Here is a 23,439-nt window from a genome sequence, read left to right on the forward strand (position 1 = left end):
GGAGACTGATACTGGGGAGGGGGTAGAGTCTTTGCTACCTCCGGGGCAAAAATGGGTGGAGAAAATGGTGTTACCAGGCCCAGTGAGGGTGGTACCAGCAAGGAGGAACCACGGAGAGCTGAGCCCAGTCAGAGGTGGGACACCTGCCCTGACCTCACTCCTCCTCATCTCAGCCTTGCCAGGGAGCCCCCTGGTCTAACCCAGTGGGAAGGTCAGCACCTAAATAGAACAGCACATCCTGTTCCACAACACTTAGAGAAGAAGGATGGAGAAGTAGTTCACAATTCCCAGGTGGGTGGGGGGGCCTGCGGTGAGTACTGAGGGAAAACCTGCCCCGAGAGGAAACTTCAGGAAGCATGAAGCACCCTCAGAGACTATGTCCTAGTTAATGGAGAAACCTAGAACTCCCCCAAAATGTAAAACAGAGCCGGTGACTCTGTACTTCCCACCCGGACTCAAGAGGCCTGAGCAAAATTGCATGAACTTACCTGAAGCTGAATTATATAATCCCGAGAGCAACTAGCCACGGCAGGTACTTTTATTTAACAACTCAGCAAGATGAATGACTGCTTAATGAGAATTAGGAAAAAAAGAGATGCAAGGGTGATAAATAAACACCAAAGAGGTTTCTCCTTTCCTCTGAAACAGTGTAAGAATTGTTTAAAGCGAGAAAGAGAATTGGCGTTCATTAGTTTCTGGTCTGGCAGAGATTTTAATTTAGCAAACACAGGCCCCGAGGGACCTGGTGGCATGTGAGATGGGACTTGAGTAAATGACTGGAAAATTAACATGTGCCCTTGGCAGTCTCTTTCCATCCCTGACTCACGGACTGCCAGACGGGATACTTGGGGCAAGAAGGCGACGTGATGGGGCTTCTTAGACGCTGCGCTGCCACTTCGGGATTCAGAGGCCCCGAGCGGGTCAGGCATTTTCAGTCACTTCATTCCGACGTCCGAATCCTCTTCGTGAAGGTGGAAGGATGTGTCTGCAATATCTTTTCCTCTGCACCACCCCCCTGCCCACCCTTACCGAGGTGATTTCCCTCTGATCACTCATCAGAGAGTCGGGATTAATGCCAAAGGAACAGGAAGTACTGAAGTTCAAGACTGATGAGAAAATTCACTTTAGAACAATCAAAAACAACAAATCCATCATGGGCAAATCAAACATGCTCTGGGTTTTCATTTAGCTAATGAACACAGAATACACACTTTATGCAACTTCCTGGTTTCATAAGGTAAAATTTAAAAAGCATGTGCCAATTTCACTCCTGTGCCACATACTTGCAAGTCAAGATCTGCAAGGGCTTTGTTAGTGGCACAAATAACTGAGGGCTTACTGTGACCAGAGGGCACCTCCCAGGAGATTTAAGTTAATCTTATAATTCTGCTTTGCTCCAGCAGTAGTATTTGCTCAACTGCCTGTGCTGATAGGGGTGACGATGGGCATTGGAACGAACTTCACTCTGAGTGCCTCACTTGCTTCACCCAAGACTGACCCTGCACAAGAGTCAAGTCCAAATAGGGTAGTTATTAAGAGGTACCAGGTCTAGAGTCAGCTGAATGTAAATCCTGCTTTGCCACTTGTTAACTGGGTGAACTGCGGCAAGTTCCTCAATCATTCTGTCCCTCACTTTTCTACTCTTCAAAATGTGGCCAATATTAGCATTGGGTTCATGAGGTCATTGAGAAGATCATGAGTATGTACAGACAGCACTTAAAACAGTGCTTCGCACACGGTGAGAACTTAATACCAATTAGCTATTCCTATCTTCCAGATCCTGTGATAGATCTCCCTTTAAAGTGTATAGGAAAAGATGGCAACAACCGTGAAAGTATCTTCAATTCAGGGCCAGTAAAAATGTAATTTAAAATGGTTCAACAACAAGAAGAAAGCTCAAATAGCAAAATATTTTTAAAGAAACTAAATGGTATTGCTTCAACCATGAGGTAGCCCCACCTAGGCCAATTGTGTGTTTCTTATTAGAACTATGAAGAGAAGCTACCTCAGTAAGCAGAAAAGAATAATCTAGTCATCTGTAGCTCATTGCCCATAAGCACTTGTTTCTAAGGCTCAAAGGAACTTGAAATGAGTCTTTTCTTTTAAGCAGTCTTTTGGCCAACTTGTTTGTTTTTTTATATTGTTAGCCCAAGAGTTTTAATAGATGATTCAAAAATCAAAATGAATATACACCCTGTCGATATGGTCAAACATTCTGAATTAATAAAGTGAGAACAGAAAAAGTCAACCATATTTGGGTTAGTTTTAGGCCATATCCTGAAAGGGAAAAATGAGGAAGGGATGGTGTGGCAGGCCTAGGGAGGGAGACAAAAGGGTCATGAAGTATGGGATTCATGTTAGCAGTGATGGTTCCGAGTTATCTTACCATCCTCTCCACTGTCTTCCTCTCTCTGCTTTCTATGAAAGTACAAGTCATCATGTTCATTTGACCATAGAGCCATTTACAACGGAAAGACCACCGAGCAGACCCTCTTGATGGAACCTGGGTAATTTCAAGTTTTTAAGATACCAAAGAAGTTTCTCACAGAATATAGTTGGTTTGTTGTTGTTGCTTTTTCCTCAGACTTCTTTTTTTGGGGGAAGGGTTTGCATTTTAGTCCATGAAAATATTTCCAGTGTAAGAGTCAGTACACAATAAATTTATAATTCACACTGATGGACATTTTTAAGGTCCCTATTTGAGGTTGGTTAAATAAAGTGGGTTTGGGACTCCCCCAAAACTCTCAATGACATTTCTCATACCCCTTCTTCTAACACCCTTAGTCTTGAAACCACCGATGACACACAGGGAGCTGGTATGTGTTTAAGGAAGGGTGGGGAAGGATGTACGGCTCTACAGAGAGTGCAAGACACATGGAAATGAACTATTAAACTTTATTGGTTTGTTAAAAATGAATGAATTCAGCAAGTACATTTATGGTCTATCCACATTGTTAAAACAGCACTTGAAAACAAAATAAAAATGATTATCCTTTATTTACAGGAAACATGAAAAATGGCTTTAAAACCTGGGACATGATGGGGGAAAAACCAGGGCATGAGAATGATTCACAGGTTGCCTATGGATTACAGCAAAGGGGTTTGAACAGGAAATGGGTGAAATGCAAGGCTTCACTTTTCTTGTGAATCTTTTGCTATTTTATATTTGTTTATGCCCAATTCGTAAATGGACTGTCTTGAAATACAGGTGGTGAGGAATCCGTTATTTTCTTTGCTTATCACATTTTTTTTTCATGAAAACCAAGACTTCAGATGTGGCCAATGGCTGGGAGAAAGGGGGGCAAGTTGCAACGTCTTTTGGGTACTTAATAACAACCATCTCCAGGCTGCACTGCCATGTGAGCCTGAATTAAATGCAGAGTGGTCTCACTGTCACAGTGAGATTACTGGGAGGCTCCTCTGTCCTTGATGACGGAGGCAAGGCAATGGCATGATTTGTGTGGAAAGCTGCCGTCTGTGGAGGGCTTTTTCCTGTGTCTTTCTGGAAATGGGAATTCTGTCAATGGAATTCAATCTGGCAGCACCCCACAGCCAACTAAATTCACTCTCTGTGCAGGAGAGAACTTAACTTTCCCAGGCGCCCCTCTTGGGATCAGCCTGACCTGGTCTGCAGGCGCTACCACTGTGAACATAGAACACACTTCAGAGAGTGGCTGTTTCTGTACTAGTTTCTCCGGAGTCAAGTCTGCTGAGATGCGCTAGTCGGCTGACACAGACCAGAGGTGGCGTTGACACTCCCCTGACACGCTAGACTGGGTGCTGCTGACGGTGAACGACCGCTCTGCAGTCAGGCAGGGCGCAGCCCCAGCGGCAGGGCGCAGCAACCCTGGGAAGACCCTATTTTATGTGGGATCCCTTCCCTACACTTGCTCTCCTTCTGTGTCCAGATTCTAGAGAAAACAAGGTGTAGCATAAGGGAATTAGATGAAAAGAAAGAAAGCAGTTCTAGAGAGAAGCACCCAAGCACTGGAGGTGTAACACCTGTGCCCTCCCATAGAGGGCGAGAAGAGTCCATTCAGGTTCCCTGTAGGACTTGAACTGGCTTTGGCAATTAAAAAAAAGTGTGTGTGATAGTTATGCAAAGCAACCACTAAAATCAACACTAATAAATTTCCCATTCTTCAGTCAAGTTAGAATGCGAGAGTAAAAAAAAAAAATAAGAGAATGAGAAAAGAAAGGAGAGAGAGAAAGCTGGAGCTCCTCTATCATGCGCACTCTCGCCTGGCAGGGAGACGGAATTCCTGCCTCTTTCTCCTTATGCTATTTACTCTTCAAATGGCTGGATAATTCCGACCTCTGCTCTATCTGAGGAGATGCTTCAAGCCTTAACCATTCCGGATGTAAAGAGACAAATGCAGACTTAGTTTTGTCTCTGGGTTCTGTGCTGCAGGGGAGCTGGGGCTGTTCTTGTACTTGTTGCCTGTTTCTAGAAAGAAAACTTAATGGGCCCAAAGTGATATCAGTTCCTGTTGGAAAACCAGGACTGAAAATCTCTGAAGCAATTCTCACTTCAGTATGTTGGGATTCATTTTTACTGTCCGGAGATCAACCTTCTTAAGGCTCAAACTGTTTCTTTTCCTGGCTATTGGAGTGAGAGACAGTAAACCCTGGGACGACAGTGGGCATTTCTTCCTCTATCCCAGATGCCTTAGACTGTCTCAGTGGGATGGGATTCAAGGGCGGGCAAACAAGACACAGGACCTGAAACCACGCTTCACAGCTCATGCACCAGGTTTCCATTTACCGGTGACCATGTTGGTATATGAAGGGCACCTGTGAAAATGGGCTGTGCATTTTCCCATTTAGACCTGATGGAACCTGAGTGGACAAGGATAAATGGACATGGGTGAAAAGAAAGTGATGTCAGCCAGGATAGGAGGAAGACTTCAGTAGAATGACCACATGGGAGTGGCAGCCATCAGGGAGGGGTGGCAAGGCTTTGCTGCAAAATAGTTCTCAGGCAGGGGGAGAGGAGTGGGTGGCAGTCAAGGTGGAAATCAAAGGAGAGCAGCCAAGGTGAGTGAAATGCTGTGGATCACTGGGTTGCTAACCTCAGTTTCATAAGCATGTTGAAATAAAGCTCTCAAAGACAATGCCAAGAAGAAAGTAATGTGAGTTTGCAAAGGAAAGATAGAAGGATATGTGAGAGAACAGGGATCGTCAAACTGGCAGCCCACAGACATGTTTTGTTGGCCTACATAGTGTTTTAAAAATAACTGAGCCAACTTTTTAAAAATAGGGCCACTTCACGTTAAAAAAAAAAAATCAGTTTTAAGTTTCTCTTCAAGAATCAGAAGATTTGAAAACCTGAAGCCTGCATCCCAGTGAAGCCCAAGTTGGCTGGCAGCAGGTGACAGCTGCCTCGGTGGGTGGGCAGGTTATTCACTCACTCAGCCCTCTCCACTTTGGGATACCTGCCCGGCCCTTTCCAGCACTGAAGTATGAGATCCCTATCTTTGGGAGACTGGCTTCAGCAAAAAAACCAAATGCCACCTATCTTTTTCTAATGCAGCAAAAAGACATGTCACTATAAAGCTCTGAAACGATTGCTTTTTAGGGCACATAAAAAGCAAAGGATGAAAAGGGTGGGCTAGAGAATAGAAGCGAGAAGCTATGTGACTGTGGTCTTTAGAGATTTTTTAAAAATGAGAAGCAAAGAACACAAGAACCATATGAAACAATTTTATAATAGCCTGCTGTTTTTCATCGTTTCCTAGGAGATGTCAACTGCTCTTTGATATATGAAATTGCCTTATCTGTCCACTTCTCTTCATTTTACAACAAAAATCTAGCCAGCAATCCTTCGAGCTGTTGAGCACATATATTCATTTGCTTTTCCTTTTGTGTCTGGGAAATTTATAAAATAGTCTTTAAACAATTCATCGCCTTTTTCTGGCTCCATGGAATAGCATAAAAGCTTTAAATATTGTGTACTAAATGGCCGATATTTAAGAACCTTTGCCATACTGACAGCTCCTGCCTGGTTCACAGTTTGAATTACATTTTTCTTTCAAGGGTCAGGATTTCTGCAATTAGCCGGCCTCTTTGTAAATCAACACCTTTTGGAAAGATCAGAATCTTAATAGTGAAAGGAACTGTCATTTAGCAGCAGCAAAGCAAGAAAATGGGAGTTCAGAGAATACTGGGACTTCCCCATAGTGAGGATCAGCTGTCCTTATACTCAAATGTCTTACTGGGAGGGGAAAAAAAAAAAAACAACTTTGAGAACAAGCAGCCTGTTTACGCTTTGGAGAAACTGCCCTTCTTAAAGGCATGAGCATGGAGTAGCCAAGTTAAATACTGTAATCCATAGGACTCTGCAAAATGCCTGCATCAAGCAGTAACATATTTAGTGGCTAATGTAAAAGATACAGTATAAAGGATTCATCCTGGATACTCTTTTTATATCAAGTGGTGCCCAAATCAATCCTAGTTTATGAAGATGAATGCTTTGGTTACACAGGATTCAGAACAATGTTTCCAAACATGTTGGACTAGTTAAAAATCTATAAATCCTTAGAGCTGAACTGAACTGCAAAACTTGAGCAACTACTTCCAACCGAAAAAAAAAAAAGGATTTTTGAAATAAGTTCCCAATCCGGACATGGCTTATACATGCATGCTTAACAGGCAGAGCTGATGCTGTTTTTTCAGACAAAATTCTCCAGGCCTGGCTCTGAAGTACCCTCAATAAAAAGGAGTCTTTCGGTGGGGCAGGGCACTTACACCCCTCTTCAGGATTGTGATACAGCATGCCCCTGTCCGGTGCCCACTGAACTAAGCTTACGAAGGTCCCTGTGATGGCAAACTGAGTGACACAGGAGAACACAGGTAGGATGAAGGGGGATGCAGGAATCTGTGCCTCTAAGGCTGCCCTCCCAGCAATGAAGCTGGACATTATAAAGCACCTATCTATTAGCAACCTGCTACTTCTTTGCTGCTCAGGTCAGGAAGAACTTTCCTGTCCACGAAAGCCCGGCAGTAGGGCAGTCTGCCATAGGGGACTACGCCTCTTAGAACATCCTCTCCTGCTCACAGCAGGCCAACCGTTCAGCCCGCAGGCCTTTTCAGAGTAGAAACGCTGCAGCTCTGTAATGGAAACAGCATGTGATGCTGTGGCCTTTTGCACTCAGCAAACTTCTAAACAGCAGGTGGATGGCGGAGGGCAAACAAAAAGGGACAAGGTTATCATTTCACCATATGCATATTTTTCATTCATTTGGTTATTCTGAAATGTTTGCCTAACTTAAATCTATAGACCAACCAACATCTTTTCTCTCTCTCTTTACCTGCTGATGAACTCGGAGGAAATTATTATCATTGCATGACTCTGAGATCTAACCCAAAAGTTAGGACCTTTATTGCAAGTGAAGTAAAGAAGGACACCACAAAGTTCCCAAAGCAATAGAATACATGCCTTTAACTCTTTTAGTCACCGTGTTGTGGATGGAAGAGTCAAACCCTCTGAATACAGTACCGATTAAAGAACAACAGAACACGAAGCTAAAATATGGGTTAAATATAAGTTAGGCTTAGTGTGCATCTATGCTTATCACTAAATTTAGATTTTTTTTTTAATGTTGCAGTTCACCTTTAATAAACAGAATACAGCTCAGTACATTTCCAATATGGTCCAACAGTGCACTTTTCAGAAGAGAAGCACAATCCGATGGAATTTCATTTCAATTTTGTATTTGAACTATCGTGACAACAGAAGAGAAGCATGAATTAAAGATGTTTTCTTGAGTTGCTGCTTAGCTGCCTGTGGGCTGCCTCTGCAATGGTGTTACCCAAACAGCTCGCGGTACCTGGAGGCTTCATACCGTACATCCTTCAAACACCACCCACATCTACCAGGAAGCCCAGACAAGCAGCACTTCCGGGATCAGCCAACGCCATTCCCGAGAGTCCAGCTTAGAGCCAGCATCAACCAACAAGCACCACAGCCCCTTTCTCTGTCTTTTCCTTTATTTCAGTTACCCATCCAGTGGGATCTTATGAAACAAAACAAAACCTAAAAGAAACACAAAATAAAACATATGTCATGCTCAAAAGAAAAAAAATCAATGGAAATTAATATACAGGCACAATCACTTTAAAAAGAACATCATAAATGAATATCAAAAATAAGACATCAACATGGACTATACTTTAAAACATAAAGCAATATGTAATAACAGAACAGAAATTAGGAGAAAATGTGCAACTCATTATTGAACAAATTTAGTTTTAAACTCAAAACCAGTTTCACAAAGTACATGAAACATGTTCAAGAAATGCAAAAGATTTCTGCATAGTGCCCTACCCACAATTGTATCAGATGTTAACATCTTAATTTAAGGAGTAGAAATCTGTATACAACATAGAGGCCCCCTGAAGAATTTCTATATATTTGTCTATGTTAGGAAAAAAAGTAAATTCAATGAAAAATATCCACCTGAATCCATTTAACCTTCCCTGCCTAGTTTTACCATATTGTCATTAAAATAACTAATTAATTACTTGACAGACAGTTGGACCAGAGAACTGGCTGACCTTAAGTGGTGAACTATTAGACTACAGGAAGATTTAGGTTCTTTTTCAGGAATCCTAATATTAAATCATTAATTAGTTGCCTAAATTTAATTAATTACCATACCATGTATACCATACATGTACACCTAGATGTAATATCTATTATATAATATACAATACACAGTCTGCAGTATATATTGTATGTGTATATATTACATATACCACATAAGATAGTGTACATATTACATATATAACATATGTAATACTTAATATTTATTAATTCCACAAACATTTATCGAAATATTTAGGTGATAAAAAATAAAGAAATAGAGTTCCTTGATCTCAGATACGTCATTATCTAGCAGAAGGAGCAGTAAATAATTTGCACAACAAATAGAAGCTAGTTTTCTTCCATGCCAGGCTCTCTTCTCAGCCCTTTGCCCAAATTAGCCCTTTTAATGTCATAATAACCCAATTAATTTCTATTATTGTGCCCTCTTTCCTGGTGAGATTAACTGAGGCCCAGCAGGTGACGCAGCTCGCCTGGGGTGACACAGCTAGAGCGAGATGAGCACGATGTCAGCGCGCTCCCTGCCAGGTCACTGTGAGGGGAGGGGACCAGGAGCCACGCACAAGTGGGGCACGAAGGAGGCAGGGCCACTCGCTGAACTTGCCCATGAAACCACAGCAAGACAGGGAGGGTTCTATTACCTATAACTGTGTGCCATTTGCATGAATCTATCTGATTCCTAGTGACGAAACAGACGATGAAGTAGAAACCCCCAAGACATTTTCAAGTTCAGCTTTGGAAGACGCTGCTAAACCCAACCTTCCAGACTCCCAGTTTTCCTCAACCTGGTGTCTGGTCTGCCAATTGCTGGAGGCATCTGCCTCCAGGGCTGGAATCACCACCACCCATCTGTACCATCACGTACAGTAACGCTGAAGGACTCCATGGAGCTTCATTTCCATGGCATCTCTCCCTCCCGCCCTTCCAAGCCTCTGAGAAAAAGAGCAGCACAGATGCCAGACGTCGGTTATGGATTTAACCACCCACAGGACACGGAGAACGTAGGGAATACTCAGGGGCGCTGATTAATTCTCCTTCCTCACTTATTCTCTTCTCTTTTAAAAAATTTAACCTGCAGGCAAACATAATCCACACAAGTTTAAGAGTGTGCTAAGGCACGTAAGGCATGCACGCCAAATTAACAAACAAAACACCTTAGTTACCCCTTCAGGTTTTACGAGGGTGGATCTCAAATTCTTTTCCACTGAAACAATAGGATTAATCTTAGGATGTCTAGTTTGCCAATGAAAACAGGAGAAAAAGGAGTTTTCTGTTCGATGTAGCAGTTTCACAGCATATTTGATTCTGAAGGGCATTTCATTTTTAAAATAACACGACAGATTAAACTGCTAGGGCAAGCCTTCTTTCCATTGGGTTTGCTATACTGGAAAGAGTTTACTGAAACCATAATATTTACAATGGGCACCAGGTCATCCTTCCTTTGCTTCTATTTACCATTTTCCACCTCCAGACCCCTCCACGCTCTTCATTGACTACCTTCAGGAAACACCATTTGCTTTGTCAGATGCAAGCTCCACTGGACTGCCATCCCCCCAGGTGGCAACTGCCTGTGCCCATCCTTAAGAAGATGCCCGGTGTCTTTCTGCAGAGCCCTTCTGCCTGGCTTTAGTGATGCGTTTTCCCCAATAAGCAGATCTGAGTTACTTTACTGGGTTGAACATGCCTCCTCTCCCCCCCCCCCCCAAATTCTTGGCATCCCAAACTCAAAATGTGACCTAATTTGGAAATAGGGGCTTTGCAGGTATAAGTAGTTATGTTCAGATGAGCTCAGACCTGAGTAGGGTGGGCCCTAAATTCAGTATGACCAGTGTCCTTGTAAGAAGAGGAAAGCTTGGACACAGACACACAGACCCAGAAGCAAGACGGCAGACACCAGGGCGATGCTGCCACAGGACAAGGGACACCTGGAGCGACAAGGAGTTGGGAGAAGCAAGAAAGATCCTCCCCAAGGGGCTTCGGAGGGAGCAGGGCCCTGCCAACACCTTGATCTCAGGCTTCTGGACTCCGCAACTGGGAGAGAATACATTTTTGCTGTTTTAAGCCGCCCTGGTTTTAGTACTGTGTTACGGCAGTCCTAGGAAGCGAAGTCAGTGCCCCACACCGCATCATAAGAACGGCGAAGCCTGTTAAAGCCTGACTGCTGTCTTCTTCGCCAGATTGTTCCACTCCTAAGCAAGTGCAGTGTCAGCATTCGCACTGTACCCACCACTGTGCTCCAGCCGCAGGAGGTCCAGGCTCCTCCTCTCTGATGGCCTTGATCTTCACACACATTAAAGAAAGCCCACCACGTCTCGAAAAGGGAGGTTAACTGAACCAGTTCATTATTTTATAAGGAATATTACAGCGCTTCAAACTGCTGAGGGGGTTGATAGTAAAATTCAGCTGTTCCCAATTTCCTTAGCGGTACCTCATTGCTTTTGTCCTCTTGTGCAACAAGAAGCTCAAGAAAAGGACCACAAACTGATTTAAGACAATAGCCAATTATTTTCTCCGAGTGAGGGGGAAAGTTTTTAGACCACAACAAATGGCTGAACATCTTGTCGGTTTAGCAGCCAAACGAGCTGTCTAGCTTATGAGCCTGAAATATCGATATTTTGACAATGTGACATTCTGAAGCATTTGCAGCATTCCGATGGTGCATGGTAGTTTACCATGAGACTAGCTCCTTTTTCAAAAATAACTTGAGGGAAACTTTGCCACCGCTGCTTACAGTAACTCAGCTAAGAAGGAACAAAGATACAGCAGGTGGTTTCTGAGAGATGTGTCATAAAGCTGAAAGAGAGGAAAGAAAGGGAAGGGAAAAGAGCGGATGTGTGCTAAAATTCAGTCTCTGCTAAATCTGCTCATTGATCTCCTCAAAGGGAAAGGCTGGGCTGGGGGAGGGCTTGAAGGTCAGTGAAACCCTGTGCCTCCTTTACCACTGGCTCACAACCCATTTAGATTTATTTACATTCAAACATGCACACATTTCTCTCCTATTACTCAGAGGCATTCAGCCGTAAAATGGCAAGGATCTGCAGTACATTTAAATTAACAGCAATTTATCAGGAGCAAAAAGGAAAACTGCTGAGTCGAAGGGAAACGAAGGGAACTGAAGAAAGATGCAGCTGCTATCTAAAAAAGCAGATCTTATCACATTTGTCATTTGGAGAGTTCAAGTAGAAAACTGCCAGCTTTGGAGTCTGTGTGGCGCGGTTCCACTTCACAGACGGGCAGACGGCATGAGGGCTGGAGGGCCCAGGCCGCGCTCACCTTCCCCAGGAAGAAGTGAATGCTTCCTGAGCCCCGGAAGGGCTGGTGAGGCAAAAAGAAGAAATGATCCCTGCATGCTCATAGCCTCCGATGGCCAGAAAATAGCAGGTTCAAGGATCTTACCATCACAAAATGAGATTTGAGCTAGGTTTCTATTCTGCTCTCTTTCGGCACCCAGACTTAAGCACCAAGGCCCTAATCTGACATCTGTGGGGCACTTCGTATCTGCCAGGTGTTGCACCCATTCCCCTCACCGTTGCTTTTTCTATTTTAGCCACAACTCACTCGATCTACATGGTGGTTCTGATGTGTCCAAGGTCACACAAGAATGGCACAAGAGGGTTGAAATCTACACTCAGAACTGAACTGTCAGCCCACCTTTTACAAAGGTATCCCTGGCACCTGTAGCAGAAGCTTCCCAATATCAGAGTATTAGGTTCTGTTGCTTTCTTCTCTGAGCTCTGTCAGAAAGTGGCTTAACCACCCCCCAAAGGTGCCCTCTGCTTCTGAAGGATGTGCTTTGTGCCCACCTTAGACCTTCCACCTGAGAGAGCTCGCCTTTATAGAAGCCTTTGCCATTCTTTTAAGGTTCACAGTAAGGGACATACTCTGAATACTCAGTTCACCCTCCTTTTGACTTCTACTGCATTCCTTCCACTCATGTGGTCTTCTTCCTTATTTTTTTTTAACCTTGAATTTCTTTTCTCTTTGCTTCCCCACACCTCAGCCTCTAAACCACCGGAGGGCAGAGAGAGCAGTCTATACATAGTCTATGGCCAAAGCCGCCTCACGCAGTATTGTGGCTCAGCGCCTATTTAGATGCACAGTAGTGATGTCCAACCCTGGGGTTGTACTGGAGAACTGTGCTTCACTCAACAACAGAACCAAATCAGGGCTGGGGGGGAGACCACACCATGCAGGCTCTACTGCCCCTCATTGGCACGTGGGTTAATCAAGTCTCTCCAAAGCCTTCTGTACAAAATCATATATTTACTCAGAATTATATCGAAGGCTACAGAGTTAGACCCGTGGATACCCAGTGAGTGCATCATGAAGCAATTAAAGCTCCTGGGTAAAAGGTGTTGGACTATTACCAGAATTACAGGGAGCAGATGTGGCTCAAGCTGATGAGCACCTGCTTCCCACATGGGAGGTCCCAGGTTCAGGTTCCGGTGTCTCCTTAGGGAAAAAAAAAAAAAAAAAAACGACAAGCAAGCAAACAAAAAATGACAACTCAGGGGAGCTGATGTGGCTCAGTGGCTGAGCACCAGCTTTCCCATTTTGAGGTCCCGGGTTCAATCACTGTCCTGATACCTCAAAAAAAAAAGAAAAAAAAATTACAGTGTACGTGGGACAAAGGATACCACCATCCATTTATGAGATGGAGATGAAAATCTAATTTTAAAAAATGGCCAAGTACAGTCAGAAGTGCTCAAGGCTTTTAAAGGAAAAGCTCCGATTGGACTTTGTGAAACAAAGTTTAGTTACGGTCTTAAAATTAAAGTAAGAAACACAAAGTTCTTGGCAGAGCCTAAATGTATAAGGAAAGCCAAAGTTATTGCACAATTAAAATTCAAGGATTGCTAAGAAGGAAGTGCTCTGGTTACAGTGACAAGAATCCAAGGACTTGCGACCACTTTGGAGAAGATGGGGAGCATGTAAAGACTGATTCCTTTGCCTCTCTCTGTGGGATCATCTCCAAGTGCTTTAGATGGAGTAGAAAGAAAAAGATGAACTTTGTGGCTTGAGGGACATAAAGATGCTCAAAAGGCTTTTCCTCTAACCACGATGAAGCACCCCAAACAATCTATTGTTCTCCTGAGGTGTACATGTAATTTGTTGGCTTGCTTCAATTGACATGTATTGCAAAATTTATAGGGTAGGTCTTTGTAGAGTGATGTGTTCTTAAAGATGCTATTGCGCAATTCTCAGCCCATTGTTGCACAAAGCGCCGTCAAGAGAGGCCGTCCAGTGACCCAAATTTTCAGCCTATATAAGCATGGCAATATAAGTTCATTAGACAGAATATATCTCTGCTGCTGCTGCCACAGATTTTGTGCCTAAATTTACTTTTGCCAAAACACTCTAGTCTTTGGTTCTTTCTAGTATGTGAGGCCAGAGTTCCAGAACCTACAGTATCCAAATAGGGGATAATTGACATAAAAACTATTAATCAACCTTAACTACCTAAAACCCATGGGAACCTCAGACATACCCAATAGGAGTTTCTTGGTTTTTTTCCAACTGTGGCTGAAACTGTGGGATCTGGGAGTAAACTTCTAGAGAAGAGCATAATAATGTACAAAACAAGCAAGGGAAAAGCAGGGGACATGCGTCAGTCTGTGCCTGTCTAAGAATGATGAGGATGAAAATTATGAGCAGGACTTAGAAGAGGAGGGAGGGAGTAAAAGAAAAAGTGATTGCTGTTGATGCACTTTGAAGAGACCTCAAACATATAAAGGAGCACGCAATTACTGAAGAGTAAAAATAGAGATAATAAGACCCCAAAGTGGGACTACAAGCCCAGGTCCATGTTTAAGCTGCTCCTAGAGGCAAGAGAGCCAACGAAAATAAAATTTGTCACAGAATAACATTTTTTTTTTTCATGAGGAGCCCCAAGCCAGTACTTCAAAAACAGAGATTGAAAATCTTTAGCATTTAGGATCCTTGCTAAGTGACAGTCAGGGGGGCCTTTGTGTGCAGAGTGTCCTTGAATATTGTCACAGAGCCTGGAAGTCAGGTCCTTCTCCACTTAAATGCACTAAGTGCACAAGATCATGAAACCTCAGCTAAACCCCAAGTAATCCAGAATGCAAACCAAAGACGGGGGGGTCGATAATCCTCATGAAATGCCTACAACAAATGTGAAGTCCCAGAACCTGTCCGAGAGCGGGATAATAAGAAAGCATTTATTCCACCTGGCAATGGATGTCCTGGAAACTATGCTGGCATCCAATATCTGGAGAGACAAGCTGAATCCACCACAGTCAGTGTTCAAGGACTGAACGGATGAAGGCATCTAGCCGGTATGGTGACACCCCCACTCCCTGCGATGGTTTTCCTCCTGCCACTGGCTGCTGTGTCGCCTCTCCATTGCCCAGACCCACAGCCGAAGACATTACTTACTGATTCCTGGGCATCCCGTTCCCAGACCCTGGCTACAGCAGGCAAATGCCCATGCCCGGAAGCCGCTGGCCTTCCGAGAGACTTCTCTGGCCGCAGCCTTTCATTAAGAGAAGTGGATGTGTCCAGACTCAGAGACAGAGAGAGGAAGAAGTGTGAGGAAGAAGGGGCTCCTTCACCCATGCATGCTCTTTTTCTCTGGTGCCTTCTTCCAGAGCAGCCATCAGTAGAAGGAGCACCATCTCAGATATCACCTTGCTAGAACAAGAATTACAAGGGAGAAGCTTGCACAGCATGGGAGATGTGCAAGGGAGGCTGGCTGGGGTGAACATGGACATAGTTAACACTCCGTTGATACCTGGGAAAGGCTGGGCTGGAATGGTTGTCCTCCAGCCCCTGTCAGCCTACTCCAGGTATTCCTTGACACTTCTCCATAAAGGGAAAGGAAATTCCCTGAAGAAGCCTATCCAACTTAACCCCCTGGGAACATTCGGTATGCACACAGGTTTCTAAGGGCTTGTCACTGAATTACTCCATGGTCTGAAAGAGTGCCTGCGCATTCAAGCCACCGAGAATAGGATCCACACTCCAAATATGTTTCCACATTAGGTGGAACCTTAGGATTCTGGCTCAACAGCCAATCACAAAGCTCTGTATGCCTGGCAGGTGACCCATTTCAAAAAGCCCCATTAGAATGGAGAGCTTCCTCTAGCTGATAGCAGACTCTCAATAGGACATTTTTAAAGCGCAAAGTTAATTCCAGGGTCCCAGCCTTATACAATATGTGGATTGAGGCAGCCAACAGAACCCCCAACTTGACTTAAACCCCAGAGTTCTAGAAGCCACTGGTTAGTGACATTTTCATTTGCTCAGAGAGCTCATTTTAGGAAAGCCTGTGCTGCTGTGCGCTCCCTCATTACTATCCATACTAACACCTCAGCAGAGCCCTCCAGCAGCTGCACTTGTGCCAGCCTCAGTGGTTTACATAGCAACACCCCTTTATGAAACCAGGAAAAGTCTCTCTACTCCTTGATTCCTTCACGTCAGAACACAGCAAGTCCCTTCATAATCCTTTGGTTGACACATAACTTAAACATGGAGAAAACTCAAGATTCTGAGTGTGCTATTTTACACACGCACCCGATAACACAATTTATTTTCCTTTTCAAATAAAGTACGAATGCCAACTATGGCATACCAAATAAAATAACTTAGTTAAGCATTTTTGCAACAGTCTCAAGAACCAAGCTGAACCAAGATCCTGGAAAAACAATGTATTCTAAATTTTTAAAAATGAAAATTTAGTGCATCCAAACATCTGACATTAAGGAATGTTTTCCAAAATTTACCAAGAAACCCTTTGCTAAGCCAAAGTGCTTAAAAAGGAAAGGCTATTTCCTTGCAACACTACACACATTCTCAATTTAAAACAGGAATCACCACCCATGTAAAGCACAGAGAGGCATTCAAAGACAGATATAAGATAAATGCCATAAAAATTTTTAAATGCCACAAGGATGAAAGGACAGAGTGAAATTACATGTGTATAGCAGGCATGACTGGATTACAAATACGTTTTTCTTTCATTCTTTGCAATTACAGCTATTCTTGCCACCCAGTTTAATTGTACAAGATCCTAAAACTTTACTTACAGCTGCCTTTGGAATTGAAATTTTAATAGTTATAATCACCCTGCATGTTTATCTTCCTTGATGCTTGTGTGCTAAAGTAGTCACTCGATATTTGTAAATTGATACCTGAGAAGAAAACCTTCTGCTGGCTGGTTGGCTGGCCAATTAGATAGGAAGAAGCAGTCTGAAGCCAGACAGATTTGAGCTGGGATCCTGCCTCTCTTGTGTAAATGACCAAGTCAGGAGGTCTCTCTGAACCTCTGTTACCCAACTCTAAAACAGATGTGAAAAAAATCTATTCTGTGAGATAACAGTATTAGTGGATACACAAGTTACACATTTGTCAAAACCCATAGAACTGTAAACACAAAGAGTGAACTCTGACATAACTGCGGGCTTCAGTTACTAAAAATGTATCTGTATTGGTTCATCGATTTAACGAATGTATCATAGTGATCGAATGCAGGCATTAATAATAAGGGAAGGGAAGCAGATTTGGCTTAACAGATAGAGCATCTGCCTACCACATGGGAGGTCCAGGGTTCAAAACCAGAGCCTCCTGACCCATGTGATGAGCTGGCCCATGAGCAGTGCTGATGCGCGCAAGGAGTGCCATGACACGCAGGGGTGTCCCCTGTGTAGGGGAGCCCCACACGCAAGGAGTGCACCCGTAAGGAGAGCTGCCCTGCGCGAAAAAAGCACAGCCTGCCCAGGAGTGGCGCTGTACACATGGAGAGCTGACGCAGCAAGATGACACAACAAAATGAGACACAGATTCCCAGTGCTGCTGACAAGAATGCAAGCGGACACAGAAGAACACACAGTGAATGGACATGGAGAGCAGACAACTGGGGGGGGGGGGGAAGGGGAGAGAAATAAATAAAAATAAATCTTTAAAAAATAATAATAAAGGAAACCGTGTAAGTGTGAGAGAGAGAGAGAGAAAGAGAGGGGGTGGTGGATGACATGGGAACTGTATTTTCTGTGGAGTTTGTATCTTTAAACCTAAAACTATTTTAAAAACAAAGTTCATTATTAAAAATTAAAAAACTAACATATAGGGTTGTTGCGATGACTAGAACTAATGTAGTGAATGCCGTCCATGTCGTAAACAAACTCTTCGACATGGTGGTTGCTAGCATTATGATTATTATTATTTATGACTATTAATACTTAGACAAAGTGCCAGGCTTTAGAAATTCCAAACTAGCCTATCAATTTAAAAGAACACAATTGGAATGACCCTTCTCATTGAAAAGAGGTCTATGTTCTACCAAGAATGCATGATTTACCAAAAAGAGGGAGGGAGAGAGAAAGGGAGGGAGGGAGGAAAAATCAATCCTCAGGGAGATAAGCTGCTAGCCCATAAATTAAAGTTATATCTGACCTTGATCTACCTTTACCAAGCCTGTTTAGGACTCTGGTGTAAACGCACAACATGATTTTAAATCAATGATGACCAGATTCGTAAAGCCACAGATTGGAATATTCCAGTTTTGTTTTTCTTGGGCTGCCCAAAATTTAAAAAAAAAAATGTCTTTCTTTTTGCGTTTCTCTCTCTCTCTCATTCTCCCTTGCTCTTATCTGTCTCATCTTCTCTTCACATGTGGGTCCTTCTCTCATTTCACCCTTTCTCTACCCCTCTCCTATTCTCTAGGAAGAACCAAGATATATGTTAATATTGTTTTTATTAATCAAATAGATGTCTTATTCTAGATTTGAATATGTTGGAGTTTCCTCTTTAAAAAACTAATCTAAGTTATACTTTGTTCCAATTAGAAATTACCCACCATCATCACCAGCCCACACTGCTGAAGATTTTTTGTTGTTGCTGTTTTATTTTTATCCTCCACTCTTTGCGGCTTTTGCTCGCTGTGTGCTCTCTGCATCCATTCGCTGTGCATTCTTCTGTGTCTGTCTTTATTTTTATTTATTTTCCCTCCCCCCTTGTGGCTTGCTTGCTGTCTGCTCTCTGTGTTCGTTCACTGCACGCTCTTCTGCATTTTTGCTTGTCCCCCTTTTTGCTGCATCAGCTTGCTGAGTCAGTTCTCCGTGGTGCACGCAGGCTGGGTGGCACTCCACGGCCCTTGTGGGCTGGCGGCTCTCCGCAGAGTGTGGGTGACCTTGCCTTCACAAGGAGGCCCCGGGACGCGAACCCAGGGCCTCCCATATGGTAGATGGGAGCCCAACTGATTGAGCCACAGCTACTTTCCTGTTGCTGTTTTATGTCTGTTTTTGTTGTTTGTTTTTTACCTTGGCTACAATAGAATTGGGGGCAGAGAACATCAAAGCTAAGTGCCAATCAGAAATGAACATAAACCATTTCTGAAAATACTAGTAAATAATGTAAGCAAGAGAATATATAAAAATCTGATCTTCATACATCTTTTTGGGTATATATGAGTCATATTTCACATTAACCTTTTGGAGAGATTAACAATCATTTGTTTCTTGTGCACTGAAAAGGAAGTTGGGGTTTTGGTTTTACAGATGAAAACATAAAGGTAGAAGGGGGCTAAGTGATTACATTTTGCTTTACTCCCACCTTGAAAACCAGACACAAAAAAATTTTTTTCCATTATTTCATGTAATTCAGCTTAGCACTTTAAGGCAAAAATTCTTGGTCTTCCTTTGGAAGCAAGGACCTCTCTCAACCCATCAAGAAATAAATGCTCCAAGAACCAGGGGACCTTTAGAGTAGATGAACTCTTGCTCTACCAGCCCCTGGGGTGTTGCTGGGATGCTCCTGTGCTACTTACTGGAATAACTGTGCCTACTGCTTTCCAGATTTCCATTCACAGTCACGAGCGTTGAACTCCAAGTACAGTTAGCTCAGCAGCCAACGCAAGTAATTACTTTCAACTGCACTTTAAATCAGAGGCCTAAACAGATTCTTTGTCCTGAGCTCTGAAGTAAAAAGTCACAGAAGGGAGCTCTGCCCTAACATTCCAGACTCACACCTCTGGAAAAGTGCACCCCAAATGGAGAGTTAGAAACCCCAGGGATGCTGGAGGGGGAGCTATATGAAGCCAAAGCTGTCAGATCTGTGGGATTACGTCTCTTCTTGTAGCACTCTCGTTAGGGAAGATGCCATTCCCTACTAAAAGAGCGCTGGTGGCTGGTAGCAGCTCTTGAGGCTGAATGCTGGCAAGTGCCAGGCATCTCACACCCATGGCGGAAAATGTCTGAGAACAGTCTATGGCTTCCGTTCCAATTCCAGGACCATGAAGAAACCATTTGCAAAAGGATTTCGCCTTCATCCACACTTATTAGCACTCTACCACTACTGAGGAGTATGCGGACGATAATTATTAAAGCACCTCTCGGTAAATTTTCAACTTTCAGTTGTACGAGAGACCTGAACTAGCTGCCCAAAGGCAAGCAGAGGTTCATCAGTCGGAACTGCCAAGACATTGCCCATTTCCTCCTTTCTAGCATCTTCTGGCAGCAGCTGAAGGAACCAAACCGTAACTAAATTTATCTGGCTAATTGCACCTAAATTACAGTCACAAAGCCCCTTCAGAAGATTCGGTCGATTTCTTGAGGGAGAAAGTAAATGTTTTTACCATATAATTATAAACCTAATTAACATAAAATAAATTAATTAGGGACTTGCGCTGGTAATGAACACCATGGTTTAGCTGTTTATTGCTGTATTTATCAGAAAAAGCCATTGGAAAGTTAAACCTGGAGCAGAAGTCTGTCTTGATCTTTAAGCCTAATATCACCTTCCCTCCTACCCTGAACGCCAACCCCAAATGAACTGTTAGATTTCTTGTTTATACTCAGTATCACAGACACAGTGGACACTATGCCAGGGCTCACTCTCACAGGAGGATATTAAAGAGTAGAAATGTCCCGTCAAAGCGGACCTCTATAACTCCACAGAATTCAAATGGAAACAGTTTACGTGCTAATCTCTAGGGGGAAAAAATCGCCATCGCAAACCATCATAGCTACAATCAGTTAACTAAAACAATAGATGATCATCCAAAGTGACAGTTTCCATTTTCCAGAGTGTCATGACAAAAGCTCATCTAGAGCACAAATAGCCATCTGCCACAGATTGCTTTACCTCATTTTCTTAGCTCATTGTTTAATTCTCAGAAAGAATTAAAAAATGGTATTGGCAAAGAAGTACTATATCACAGAAGAGACCCAGTTTGCAATACTGGCCCAAGAGTCGGCCTGAAATTTTTAATCTCCTTAGGAAAGGAGGAGTTGAGACAAGAAGCTTCGAAAGGATGATTCTGATGCCACAGAGCCTGCACTAAGGTTTTTGGTACATAAAAAAATCTTGTACTCATTTTCAAAAGGGTCTGTAATTTCTAGGAAATCCAATGTACATCTCTTATCTTTTTTCCCCCTAATTGCTTGAAAATGGAGAATAGCTGCTGTGCAAAAGTCTGAGCCACTGGCAGGTAGGGAGAAGAGCAGGGGGCGTACGGACTCTGCAGCTAGAATTTTTGACAACCACATGACCTTGGGCAAATGACCTTGGGCGAGGGAACTTGGTTTCTTCATCCGAAAATGAAGTTAATGATAATAATTAATTCATGGGGTTACTGTGCATACTAAATAAGCTAATGCCTATCAAGTATTTAGAAGAGCACCTGGGATATAATATGTGCTCAATAAATATTAGCCATCTCTATTATCTGTAGGTTCTAGCTTTTGGCATTTCTCCCTATGAAAACAGCTCTTTGATATTCAAAAAGAGTGGCAAATGATTTATGACACAGGTATAATTTGCTGGACATCCCGGTCAACACATGCACCAAACGGAAAAGACAATACGTGGCTGAAATTGTAGATAAAACAGAATCCTCTTGTTTCGGATGCAAAATGAGCTATCTCATCACTGAATCAGAGAACTACAGTGAAGAAATGAAATTTAGAAGTCCTAAGGCCCATGCACTCCAGCCAGTCCTGCCTCCGCATTTTGAAAATGAAGAATGTTAAGTTTAGGAGTGCCAGAGTGACTTGCACAAGAGCACAGAGCCAGCAAAGAGCAGCCTCAGGGTCTCTGATGCTGCACTAGCGACAGCACTTGCAGCAAATGCCAACATGGTGAAAGCATCTCTCATGACAGGCTGAAGCCAAAGACAGAAATGGAACCAGTTGTTATTGATATGAAAATAAATGTACGAATGGCTCTGATCTGGGAGTTCTGGGTGCTCTATTGCTAAATTACACACATATTTTATTTTATTTTTACCTAAACATTAAATTGATTTCTACATGGACAGACAAGGAATCCAGTCACTGTGCTTTGGTACCATGGAATCACCCATGACTGTGATGCAGGTTGGCATATTTCTTCTGTAAAGAGCCAAGTAATAAATAGTTTCAGCTTGGCAGGCCATATAGCCTCTGTCACAGCTACTCAACTCTGTCATGGTAGAGTCAGAGCAGCCATAGATGATATGTAAAGGAATGAGTTGGATGTGTGCCAATAAAACTTTATTTACAAAAACAGACGGCAGGCCAGCTTTGGCCCATGGGCCGTAGTTTGCCAACCTTTAATTAAAGCAATCATCGGCTTGATGTATTCCTTTTATTTCTTCTACCTTCTCCCACCTTAAGGTCCTCCTTAAATGAAGCTTCATACTGTTTCAATATTCTTATCATGATATGATCAATATGCAGGAGAATCTAATTTATTTTATACTAGCAATAAAAGCCAGCGTGAATTTATGAAAGCTCTAAATTATGAAATATGGTTAAAGAAAGGCAGTTTTATTACTTTCATATACATATAGGAATCAAAATTAAGCCAATAAAACATTTCCAGCATGTTTTGGCAAAGTAGGGGGTAATTCAGTCTTACCCAAAAGAGAGGAGCTACTTAAAATTATGTAATTCATCAAGTGTTTTCATGAGATTTTTTCTTAAGTGCTTAAACGATTTGTTCCCTAAGATGGTTAAATGTGATGGGGTAGGAACCATCCCATCTTGTTTTCACTTTTAATTGGCTCAGTAAATTCTCTGTTCATAGAAGATGCCCAAATATTAGGTCATACCAATTTATCACTAAGTTAAGGAGCTGAACCAGCGAAAGTTTTGAACTTTCTGAAAAACCAGATTGTACTCCTGTGACATCACAGATTAATACCATCTTTTGAAACAGCTTTATTGCTTTCTCTACAGACCTCTAGTTGACCTTTTGGCAGAGATTGTGAGTTGGCTACTCAAAACCAATAAACAATCTCCTTCACCCTTGCCTTCCCTTATCCTTGAGGATAAAAGGCAACACACATGTTTTCCCAACATCCCTAGAACCTAAGGGTGGGCATATAACCCAACTCTAGCCACAACGGTATAGCGACAAGTCAGGGAGAAGTGTTCTTTTCTTCTTGAATTAAAAGGCAGTCCTCATCAAAAGAAACCTCACCTTCCCTTCCTTCTTCCTACGTGGACTGTAGATCTGATGCTTGGAGACAGAGCAGCCATGTTGAGGCCATGAGGCCACAAAAGTGAGGATGGAGGCCAGGTGCTAAGAACAGCAGAAGGGAAAGATGGAAAGAGCCTGAGGGTCCCCAGTGGCATCATTAAGCCATCCGAGTAGCCTTGGATTCTGGAAATTTTGTGTGTGAAACAAATCCCTAGCTGCTTAACTGGTTGTTTGTTTATTTGTTTTGTTTATTGTTACAGCTAATATAATCCTGACACAATCCATGGAGGTTTTGGACTTGTTTCTGTTATTCTGAAAGAGAGAGAGACTCTAAAGAACCTTAGCTATTCCCAAAGAAGAGTAGTTAGCTTTCATGTGACACTCCATCATCTGTGGGTCCTGGAGTTCCCTGC

The 23,439-nt window shown here is 42.8% G+C and overlaps 1 protein-coding gene across 7 annotated transcripts in view; it reads right to left on the reverse strand.

Annotated features, from left to right (window-relative positions):
- The window catches only part of NTRK2 (neurotrophic receptor tyrosine kinase 2), a 365,415-nt gene that overhangs the window by 229,788 nt on the left and 112,188 nt on the right, over nucleotides 1–23,439 (reverse strand). The gene's annotated exons all lie outside the window — the stretch shown is intronic.

Source organism: Dasypus novemcinctus, chromosome 8, assembly GCF_030445035.2.
Source record: "Dasypus novemcinctus isolate mDasNov1 chromosome 8, mDasNov1.1.hap2, whole genome shotgun sequence".
NCBI lineage: Eukaryota > Metazoa > Chordata > Mammalia > Cingulata > Dasypodidae > Dasypus > Dasypus novemcinctus.